This window comes from Diadema antillarum, unplaced genomic scaffold, assembly GCF_040938485.1.
Source record: "Diadema antillarum isolate AM-2024a unplaced genomic scaffold, OU_Dant_1.0 seq00001750_RagTag, whole genome shotgun sequence".
In the NCBI taxonomy this organism is placed as follows: domain Eukaryota; kingdom Metazoa; phylum Echinodermata; class Echinoidea; order Diadematoida; family Diadematidae; genus Diadema; species Diadema antillarum.
In genome coordinates, this window is record NW_027272432.1 from 79,633 (window position 1) to 90,692 (window position 11,060).

Sequence of the window (11,060 nt, forward strand, 5' to 3'; positions counted from 1 at the left end):
CGCAAATGAGCAGTGTGCTCATCTTCTTTTTGTTTTGTCAGAATGTACTATCACTAAATGGTTGCATTTACATTTTCATTGCAATGGTCTACAGTTCAAATCTTCCTTTTTTATATTTTGCGTGCCACCATCTCAAGTTGAGTAAACAGATAGAGAATTTTGACATTAACACATTTCGAAGAAATGTATAAAGTGACATTGTCGTGGCATATATAGCACCCTGGTAAAATTACGAATTAATGAAAGTTGACATGTTATCGCGATAACTTTACATTCTCAATAGGAAATAATAATCAGGGTTCGGACCATAGTGGTGCCCAGTTGAAATAAGGATGCATTATATTTGCTACGCTGGATCTTCCCAAACTCAGTCTCGGGTTAGCATGTTGTCATACATGTAGCCTACTACAAGTATCAACAGAACAAGTCTTCTCAACAGAGTCACTATACTTAGTCTTATGTAGACTATTTTATATGGGTGACTGCAGTGTAAGCCTAGATATCTGATGACAACTACATTGTACTTGGAAGGGCATACAAAGACTTACAGCTTCTAGGAGCTACATCGAGTTGTTATCTTATCAAAGTACTGGTATCCTGCGTATCTATATACCTTCCAAAATATATAAGCTCACTTCGAACTATACGACTCACATGCTTCTAAATTCCCACAGTTTAAATCTATATTCTAATGTATAGTACTAATTACCTGCCGTTTCAGACGAGCTTATGCGAAGTTTGTGTCATCTTTATGTAATATGTTGATTATGCTTTCTATAGATATCGTGAATGTAAATTACGGAGAGGCAACCCGAAACTCAGACTACACAATTAAACATGAAAAACATGATGCTATACCCGGTAATGATGAAGTGATAAGAATTAATGTAAGCCTTAAAGATTTAAAGTGAATATTATATTGATTGTAACTTCCTGAGACTTGTCAATTTACCACAAATGAAAAGAAATCTGACTAGGAGAGGAATGATCACCAATGTCTGCAACGTGCAGAGTATGGATAGGCAAATACATAATTACTCAGTGTGCTACAAACGGATGGACCTACAAAAATTGAAGCAATTACGCAGAATTACAACGTTATGTGTATGTTCAAATGATCAAGATTTCTTCCATGATGTTTTCTTTTTTTCAAAGAATATTCAAAGCAAACTTTAAAATTTACTGGCACATTTTTGTTTGTCTGTTTGTTTTTGGTATAAGTCTTGAGCTCAACAAATCCTTGCAAGACATGATTGATGCATATTTCAGGTTAATGGGACTTTGGCGGTCAGGCGTGGTGTAAATACTTTTTACTGGCAACATATTTTGTGAACACACTGTAGGACAACTATCTCGAAATGGAGTACCCTTGTGCTCTCTTTACATCATCAATCCACGAAGATATGTTTTGTGCACTACTCTCCGTCGACAAGCGTTTGTCAACATTCCTCATGTTGACCGTAAGACCGCGTCCCGCTGCCGCCGCTGTAATCGTCGTCGTTGATCGCGGTAAACGCCATGCAATCTGCTCGCTCTCTGCAATCTCCTCCGCGGGTTCCGCGCTTTCCGATGCGCGTAGTAGAGACTCCTCGTCGCCGGGAAGGCGCGTTCTTGTCACGCGCGCTTGAACGATATCGCGCCACGTCAACTTACACATGTTTATTTTTTCCTGTGATTGAGGGCTTTCGACGTCTGAATTGAACAGTCTACTCGGCATTGGGGGTTCCTCGAATCGTACGAACTTGGCTCGAGCAGCTGACCTACTGAGTTTGCCATTCGACCTCTCTTTCGAACCGCTCGGGACGAGATCGTTCCCTGGCAGATTCGTGCCCTCGACAGGAGTAGGGCACGGGTGACGAGTATCCGGCAAACTATCGTCTGATTTGGCGCTGCGAGTTTCACTGGGAGGAGGCGCGTTCACTTTACCCGACGTCAACTCCGCCCTCAAACTTTCAGAGATTTCCCTGCTATGACTCGATTCGATGTTGCGCCTCAAGCCGCTTGAGATTTGAAAATGAGCGAACGGTGGCGAAAACATAGCACTCTCTTGTGAGTTTGCACAGCCACGAGAAATGCCAATACACTCTGGTTCCAAGAAGCGAGTTCTCCCACTCCCCCTGCTCTGTGAGTGCTTGGACTTCGCTCTGTAGTTGGGGTCCTTGTGGTAGTCAAAAGCATCACCTCCGCCCTCCTTGGTTCTCCTTAGCAGCCCTCGGTAGACGCATTTGGGTCCGATCTGTCGCAGGAAGGGCCAGGTAGCTTTGAGCTCGGCACTACGCCGGAGGTTGTCGGGAGTATCGATGAACGTTCGGAAGAACTCCGGGGGTTCATCCCAGGGCGTCACCGGTGGGTTCTGTAGGATCAGGTCGTGGTTTGGCGGAGACAGGTGGTAGAGCTCTCTAGCGGACTTTTTCTTTCGGCGCTGGTACATCGTCGCCGGAAACGTGATGGGCGGAAAGTAGTCCATCCTCCTCCTCGATGAGGACATCATCGGAGAACCCTGCAAGTGAGCCATCGTCGTCGTCATGATGACGGGGTTTCGTGTTCAAAGAATTCTGAGAATCAGAACTTTATAACTGGGATACAGCTCACCACTTGACAGTGTATTGATTTATTGAGATCGTACGTCCTAGTTGTTGTAGGCGCCATGTAATCAAGGAAACGCATAATGTCACGACCTCACAATAAAATATTGTCATCTCATAAATAGAATCTCTATTGACTTCAAGGTAATAATGTTTTATTGAGTCTTGTAAATTCAAGATGTATCCCTATCACAAAAATGTCGTGTGATTGAAATCGACAGGCAGTGATCCTCCGAATCGGGGAATGATCCGGGAGTGAAACATATTTAAAGAACACACTTAAACAACGCTTCCATGCAACATCTTCAGGTTGGATGAAAGATATTAGTCAAATTCCTGTAACTGAACACCAAGGGACATTGATTCTTGAAGGCGAAGAAGGTGCATACGTGATTTCCCTTCACACGTTCCGATGGTATGAGTTACGCCGATGGAACTGCAGGCCAAGTAATAAGCAATCAAATGTTGTGTCCATGTTAGGTAAAACTGTCGGAAATATTTCTCGTTATATGCAATATCACACAAACAGGATACAGCGGAGTACTTCTCTCGTACTTTCCTTTGTTACTGTAATATCATCGTCAATAAAAGTCTCACCAAAGCTGCATACTGGAAATCCTTGTCACAGTTCAATCATATATGTTCCATGGTGCATCGAATGGAGCTACGAATAGGCCCAGTCTGTCGACAAAGTTTGAGATACTAGTATTTCAAAAAGTCCTTTTAAACGGTCCACATGTAGAGAAAATACACATTTCGATTAATCAAGGAGTTCACAAATCTGGAAACTTGCTGCTCCGTCGCTACGAATAACGTATTCCCAGTCAGTGGAAGCCGATTTAATTCTCGAACGTAGTCAGCATGGTAGCGACTTGTCTGTTGATCAAAATGTTTGTCCCGCAGTGAAATCTAGGCGATTCGCGAAGAAGCTTTGGTTAACGGGGTTGTAGTGATGAATAGAAGCTGTATCTACGAATTACCCCCTATACAGTCCGCTTACTGCCTATCTCACCACCTTTCACAAAACGCAGTCAGTTCACAAAGGAAAAGACGGCTCAATCCGCCTAAAGATACATACAAACATCTTTCGTCAGCATCGAAAAGGTATTCATTGAAGTCATGTGGCTTCCCTCAGTCAGGTCACAGCTTTTTGTCCATTCAAACCAACGCGTCTCGTTCCAGAACGGCGGAGAAAAATAGCTTATGATACACTTTGAAAGTCGCGCAGCATGAATCCCTGCCAATGTTTTTGTTCTTCTTTATAGTCATGACTCTTCTTTCCTCCGTTTTCACCCCCTCTCTCGCATCGCGTTGGCCAGAGATCATAATTCGGTTGCCAGGGGTGACGTATCAATATCAAAGGAGCAACGCTCGATCTGGCCTGCGGATGTGAGACCAGCTGCGCCGCGACGGGTGCCGTTTCTATGGTATTGCTCTCTAGCTTGGGAGACAGCCGTCCCATGATACCGTTGACAGATCCATAGAAACGGGGAATCAATCCCTGTCCCGCTGCATTATCGACAGTAAGGAGGTCGACCCTTAAAAGAGTTCAAATATCGTCAGCATGACGTCATAGAAGTCATCAAATTATATAAAAAAAATGATGTTAGTTACTGCAATGGATTTATAAAGAAGATTAGATCTGATATAAGCGTTTATGATATAGGGATTAAAAACAAAAAGACAACAATTTAATCTTTTTAAGTATCATCACCTATTAGCTGACGGTGCACTAAGCCTTGTCCAATACTGTTACTGCCATCAGAGAAATCAATTTAAAAAGTAACTATTATGCACCATGTAGTTTGCTGAAAAAATTGGTTCTTGTGACACTGATTTATATTATACGTTTTACTGATTTATCACAATTTTGATTTGTAAAATGTTGTATTTCTGATAAGAATAATCAGAAGACATAATTGTCTACTGGATGACGACACAGCGTACAGAAATTGTTTTTAATTTCTATATATAACATACTGCCAGAACATTCGATATTTACGGATTTTTGCCCCTTGTAGACAACCTTCAGTGTTTTTCTACTTGAATAACATTCATGGCTTGAAATTATGAATCTGCCGTAAGGATTGACAGGCCTTTATGCGAGAGAAATTAATCGTGATAAGATTTATTTCAATGTTTCATTCAAAGCTAACTACAATGATAATAGTAATGATTATGAATTTGCTGAATCTGAATAGTTTTTGCAATATCGACAAAAAATAGATAGCAATCTATAATAACACACCATGACGATGAAACGCATCGTGACACATGTAGTCAGATGTCATATTTTTGTTACTTAAAATGTTACTGTATATATATATGCACTTAAGATATCAAGTTACATCCATGGTAACACCTATATTCGTAACGAGTGTCATCGCAAGTTCAGTGTTTGTTTGTTGTTGTTTTTCTCAAGAAGAAACTCAAAGCCAAACTGTTCCCATCATAACTGAGATGTTTTTTTATTCCGTTTTTTGGTGTAATAGCTCTCTGACCAGTTTGCTGTAAAAGCGCTTTGAAATAATTTTTACTATCATTGTCATTATCATCATAGTCAATGATATCGTCCTCGTCATTATATTGATTCCACTGTTCATTTTTCTTTTTGTTGTGAGTTTTAAGTTCCGCTGCAATGTCGGTGTGTGTGTTGGGGGGGGGGGGACGATGGTACAAGCCTTAAAACCACATTTCCTCCCCCCCCCCTTACTGTCTACACCCTTTGCCTACACCCCTGTCTACACACCCTTGGTAGGCATCACGACAGTCAATGACAAGAGGATAATATCAGTGGCGGATCCCATTTATTGCACAATATTTTCCAAAGAGCTCCTCTATAAAAGTACGAGTACGTATCGATTATTATGTAATCCCGAGATATTAGGGCATGTTCTTTCTTAGAGACATGAAAATTCTCTTCAAATAAATTGCTGCCTCACCAGCAGGCAGGTAGCAACGAAGTTTGGTACGCACTTTGAACGTTTTATGCATTTGATACTCGTGATTTATAGAGGAAATTTTGATATTTAAATTGATTCATTTCGAGCTTTTGGAGATTCTTTTCCGTTTCACGGTCATTTACTATTTCCTTTTTTTTTGTTGTATGCTATGTTTGTATGTATGTTTGTTTATTGTCCGTCTCCCGTTTTGCCCGATGTAGGCTTGAACTTATTACTGTTTTTGTTACCAACTTTGTAACTTGATTTTTTTTTCCCCCATTAATCTAAAAATGAAGAAAGCTGTAAACATTTACCCAGTAAAATGAACACATCATGTGCCTTTCTATGTGCGAGTAAAATCGTTTAGTATTGCTGCAATCCCACGAAGATGGTGAGTGAAAAGCAATATTCGCGATACAATAGAACAGTTGTAAATGTTGAATTCTACGTTTGTTGCACGCCTCGGCCCGTCAATCGTAACGATACTTCCGCTAACAAATTTCTGAACATCTCTCTCAATAAAACTTTGTCAAGGTCTTCACTGACTCTCTGCGAGGATCAATCATAAATAGATTTAATATCACGGGGAGATGAAAAAAAGAGTAAAGTATTTCCATCTGGCTGTACGTCATAGCCATAAGAAGTAAAACCAGCACTGAATTTAATAACCTCCCTGACGACTTTGATAACCGATTATGACGCATCTGTTCAACAACCATTTTTGTTGCCCTTGACGAGTTGAAAAGTTTGTGATGATCGATGCGGGGATAGACACCACTACGACAGGTGTTTCCTGACCAGATTCGGTAAAACTGATGACGTGACCAATATCACAGGAAATCACGATCGAAAGTTCGGCTGGGATGGATATTGAAATTCATTTGCAAAATTCCGATGAACTTTACTGTCATCCCACTTCATTTCTGCACTTTTCTCCGACCATTGAGAATAATTATGTGCCCCCCCCCAAAAAAAAGGGGGAACGTGAGATAAAAATGACCCAGAAACACATCTACTCCGTATCTGATCATTGTTTTCGTTCCCACGAGTACTGTTATAGCGAATCAATAAGTTATCTTCTTCACACATAACTGAAAGTAGAGGGAATACACAACGGAGACTGTTATCATGCTGTGCTCTGCTTGATTTGAACGGCGGCCTCAATGGGTATCAGAATAAAGGAGAAAGTCTAATTTGTAAATAATAAATAGTACATTTACCTATGTCACAAAATATATCTATAATGGCAGAGGGAAGTCAATGGAAAGAATAATTCTCTACTGGCTTGTTTGTTCATACGCGTTTGTTTGAACATGTGTGCTTCAGACAATTTGTATGAGTGTGTGTGATGCTGTTCTTCCGAAGCTAAGCAGTCATATAAGTGTATGATCTATTTGTGAAAATATCACAACATATCCACGAAAGTTATTGTAAGGCAATGCAACCGGCATCTCTCAAACGAGCATTTTTTTTTGGGGGGGGGTGGTGGTCTGCACTGTACATTGATTAGGAGGAGATGATAGAATTACAATGATAATGATGATGGTGATGATGATGATGATGAAGATGATGATGATGATGATGAAGATGATGAAGATGATGATGATGATGATGATGATGATGAAGATGATGGTGATGATGAAGATGGTGATGATGAAGATGATGATGGTGATGATGGTGATGATGGTGATGATGATGATGATGATGATGAAGATGATGATGATGATGATGAAGATGATGATGATGAAGATGATGATGAAGATGATGATGATGATGATGATGAAGATGATGATGAAGTGAACAAGAAAATGTCAATAAAAAGATACATCTCAAAAGAAAAGTGAAGGTAATACAATATTAAGCATATCAGTTTACTGAATAATTACAAGAACAAGCAAAATGACTGTCATTGCTACAAAGTTTATTCATAAAATGTGCTAGGAATCATTCTCCTGTCATTCAATGTATTACAAAGAAATGTCCATGGCTGTGTGAGAGCAACTATACTTTCAAAACCTTTGTGACATCTTATGACAAGTTAGAAGCAGAAGGACTCTAAGAAGACAACTTAACATCCTTCTTGCTCTGACTGGTCACGACTTTATCCTCAAACTGACCATGAGCCTACAATGAGTGAAGGAAATAGCACCAAATTAGCGCAATACAATTAAATATTCTCTTTTTTTCAGTGCAAATGTGAATAGACTAAATACACTTATGTATCAGCGCTATACATGCAGTAAATGTACCTGGGTAGAGTGTGCATAAAACAAATTGGACACAAGTCTTCGCACCATGCATACGTAGAATATTACTTCAATGGTGGATTGCGCCAAGTATAAGCCAACACATTAAATTCCATTTGACTGAATGCTGGCACTGTATCTTAAATTTTATGTCTCTTTTATAAAGGAACACAAAGTAAAAACACACATGGGCAGTCCAAACAGTAATTAAAGTGAACATATCTAAATGAAATGTCATCTGAAAGTAACAATCATAATCGGAACAATATTCATAACAAGGTCAGAGCATTAACATACCACACATTTGTATGTTACAGGTAATCACAAATAGCTAAGATATCATAAACATATAGCTAAGATTTCATAAACATATAGCACAAGAAGAACATATTATGTAGATAAAGAAAATGTCTAAATGGAAAAAAAAATATTTGTCTCAATATTTGGGCATAACACATGACACATCAACATACAAAAGTAGAAAACAAGTAATAAGTTAAGACTACAAGCTCAACTGCATGTATCTAATTGAATTTGTAAAATACAGACTGTAAAACATACAGAATGTCATACTAAACAGCATACCACTCAAAAGCCATGACCAACTGCACCATATGCAGTGTTAAGCACAACAGTAGCAAACAAACAAAAAAAGACATCACCTCAAATGCTAGCATATCCACCCCATCCGAGGCCATCCCATCCCATTTCATAATCATTGGCACAACTCGACAGCATTTCTTTTCAAGTAATCTGCACTCAATCACTGTCCACTCACTGCATTACTGCTGCCAAGCATCTAAATCAAAAGATCGATCTGTATCTGGTCGTCAGGGACATGTTCCATGGAGTCTACGTCTGGCTTCACGGGATTTCACATTAAAGTAAAAAAATGATAAAAACTCCTCCAGACAGACTGATTTTTCTGTCTACCAAGCATCATGCCATGCACAAGAAAAGACCGAACAAATTATCTTACACTGAGATAATGACATTCATCTGTTCTTTAAAAAAAAGATGACAACAAAAAAAGAATGAAACAAACATATTTCTCACTAAATAAGAAAATTTCGAAAATCTTGTTCCGTCACAAGAGTTTCCTCAGTCTACAAAAAACAAACAAAAGCATTCAACGTCCATGAGGCAAAGGGGAAAAAAAGAGAAAACTTAATAATAAAACAAAAACCAATGATGTTACACTTCAAAGAGGCTGATCTTTTCAGACTGTCAATGAGATAATGAGATCCCAAAACCGTTAATGCTACTGAACCTAAATGTATCTCATCCCTGCCCCCTCATAAGAGAACATAACAAATCAAAGAAACATATAATATTCCATCGCCTGAACTCATAGTTTAAGAATGCAGGACGGATACTAGCATACTGGAAGACTCTACAATCTCAGCGGCATCTACACTGTATCAAGGTGTTTGGAGAACGGAAGCACTGATTTTCTTTTCCTGCTCGATGTTTTTTCACCTGTTAAATGATGTGAAAATGGAAGAGCACATGAATCATAAGAATACTATTTCGTCATTTGTTCTACTAACTAGTAATCATTAGAATTTCATTCTTATCGATAAAATTCAGTTTCACCAGTGATCACTTGCTTAAACCCAGCTTCTAATAAAGAATAAATGTGGTACTGCTTTCAGAATTATTACGGCAATAAAATTACAACAAAAATTGAACATATAATTTTCTTTCCGCCCCCCCCCCCCCCCCAAGTTTTCCCAAGACTGATTCGGACATGAAAGGCATACCACTACCAATACCAAATCTCATCACACAGTAGTCAAGATTGTTGTCTTTCTATCACAGGCCACAAGACGAACAGCTGAAATCTATATAAATTCATCACATAATATTTGATTTAGAAAATGACTAAAGTCTTCATAAGAGCTACAATCAATAAAAAAAATATATGCAGAAATGTATGTTTACAAATCCCATAAACTTCCTATATTCCCTGGGCCCCCTTTTATCAAAAGATATAATCGATTATAAATTTCCTGAACACACAGGCTGCCAAAGACTTATGATAGAAATCAACTATATAATCAATTATAACTCTTAATAAAACAGGGCCAAAGTCTTATAACACTGGATATTCACTTTGTAATTTACACAAATTCTAGTTACTATGGCAATGACTAGAAATCCCAAAAGCTGATTGGACCTCCCTGTGATAGTTGCAAATCAGTAAATAGTTGCAATTCTAGCATGTCTCTTGCGCTACATGGTCGAGTAATCATGGGAAGAATCTTGCTGAACTCAGAACACCCAATATCTACCACAATGCTCACTGTAAACATCATCCACCAATGCGAGAACATATTGGATATCAAATAAGAGTCAAAATCTATCCCAGCAGCCACCTGTATACAAAGCCATCTGCTTCATGGGGCTGCTATAAATTCCCTTGAAGAAAAGTGATACGTCAAATATTTTGCATACATCAGTCACCTCTCTCGTATGGGAAGTGGCTATTGAATTCTCTCCCAGGGTCAATACAATGGAACCTTGTTCCAAAGGGTTAAGATACACTGTACAACAAACTCACAAAGCCCTCCTATAACGAGGTGAGTTGTGCAGGCCCCAACTCTATATAATTCTTTGTTTCAGTACCTTGATATACTAGCAGTGAGTAACCTAATATACCATAGTACCTGGTAATTGTCATGGTTTTTACATCCTCATCATAATGTGGCTGCTCTTTAGCTCATGGTCAACAGTGACCACAATATCCAATTTCAGTATAATCTGCCATCATACCCAGTCACTTCTTTTTCTGCAAGAGTTTTCTAAATCTTACACAATGGCCTGCTTTTAAGGACAACAAAGTTTTCCATTAGTATGAAAAGGCAATAAATGTAGGACATATGGGTACCTGTTGGCAAAAAACAAACAAACAAACTACAACACTAGAAAAGCGCTCGGAGAGCACAGACCTCCGCCAAGCCAGCAACTCATTTCCATCCATACATGCATGCAATTTCCCAATAAAGAAGCCTTTTGTTTACATCATCTACAGCTGTGTGGCGCCTGGCCCAAGCAGAATATGCGCTTTAGTGCGCGCATGAAAACCTCCATTACCTGCAGCTTGAACTCCCAAGTTCATTGACCTTTATGCCAAAAGATTTTTAAAATCCTTTAAAAATCCATAGACTTTCCCACATCACTACCAAAATTTAATCATCTGTTTCTTGTGTCATTATCAACTTTTCCTGCAAGTTTCATTCAAATCCGTTCACAACTTTTTGAGTTATTTTGCAAACAGACAAACC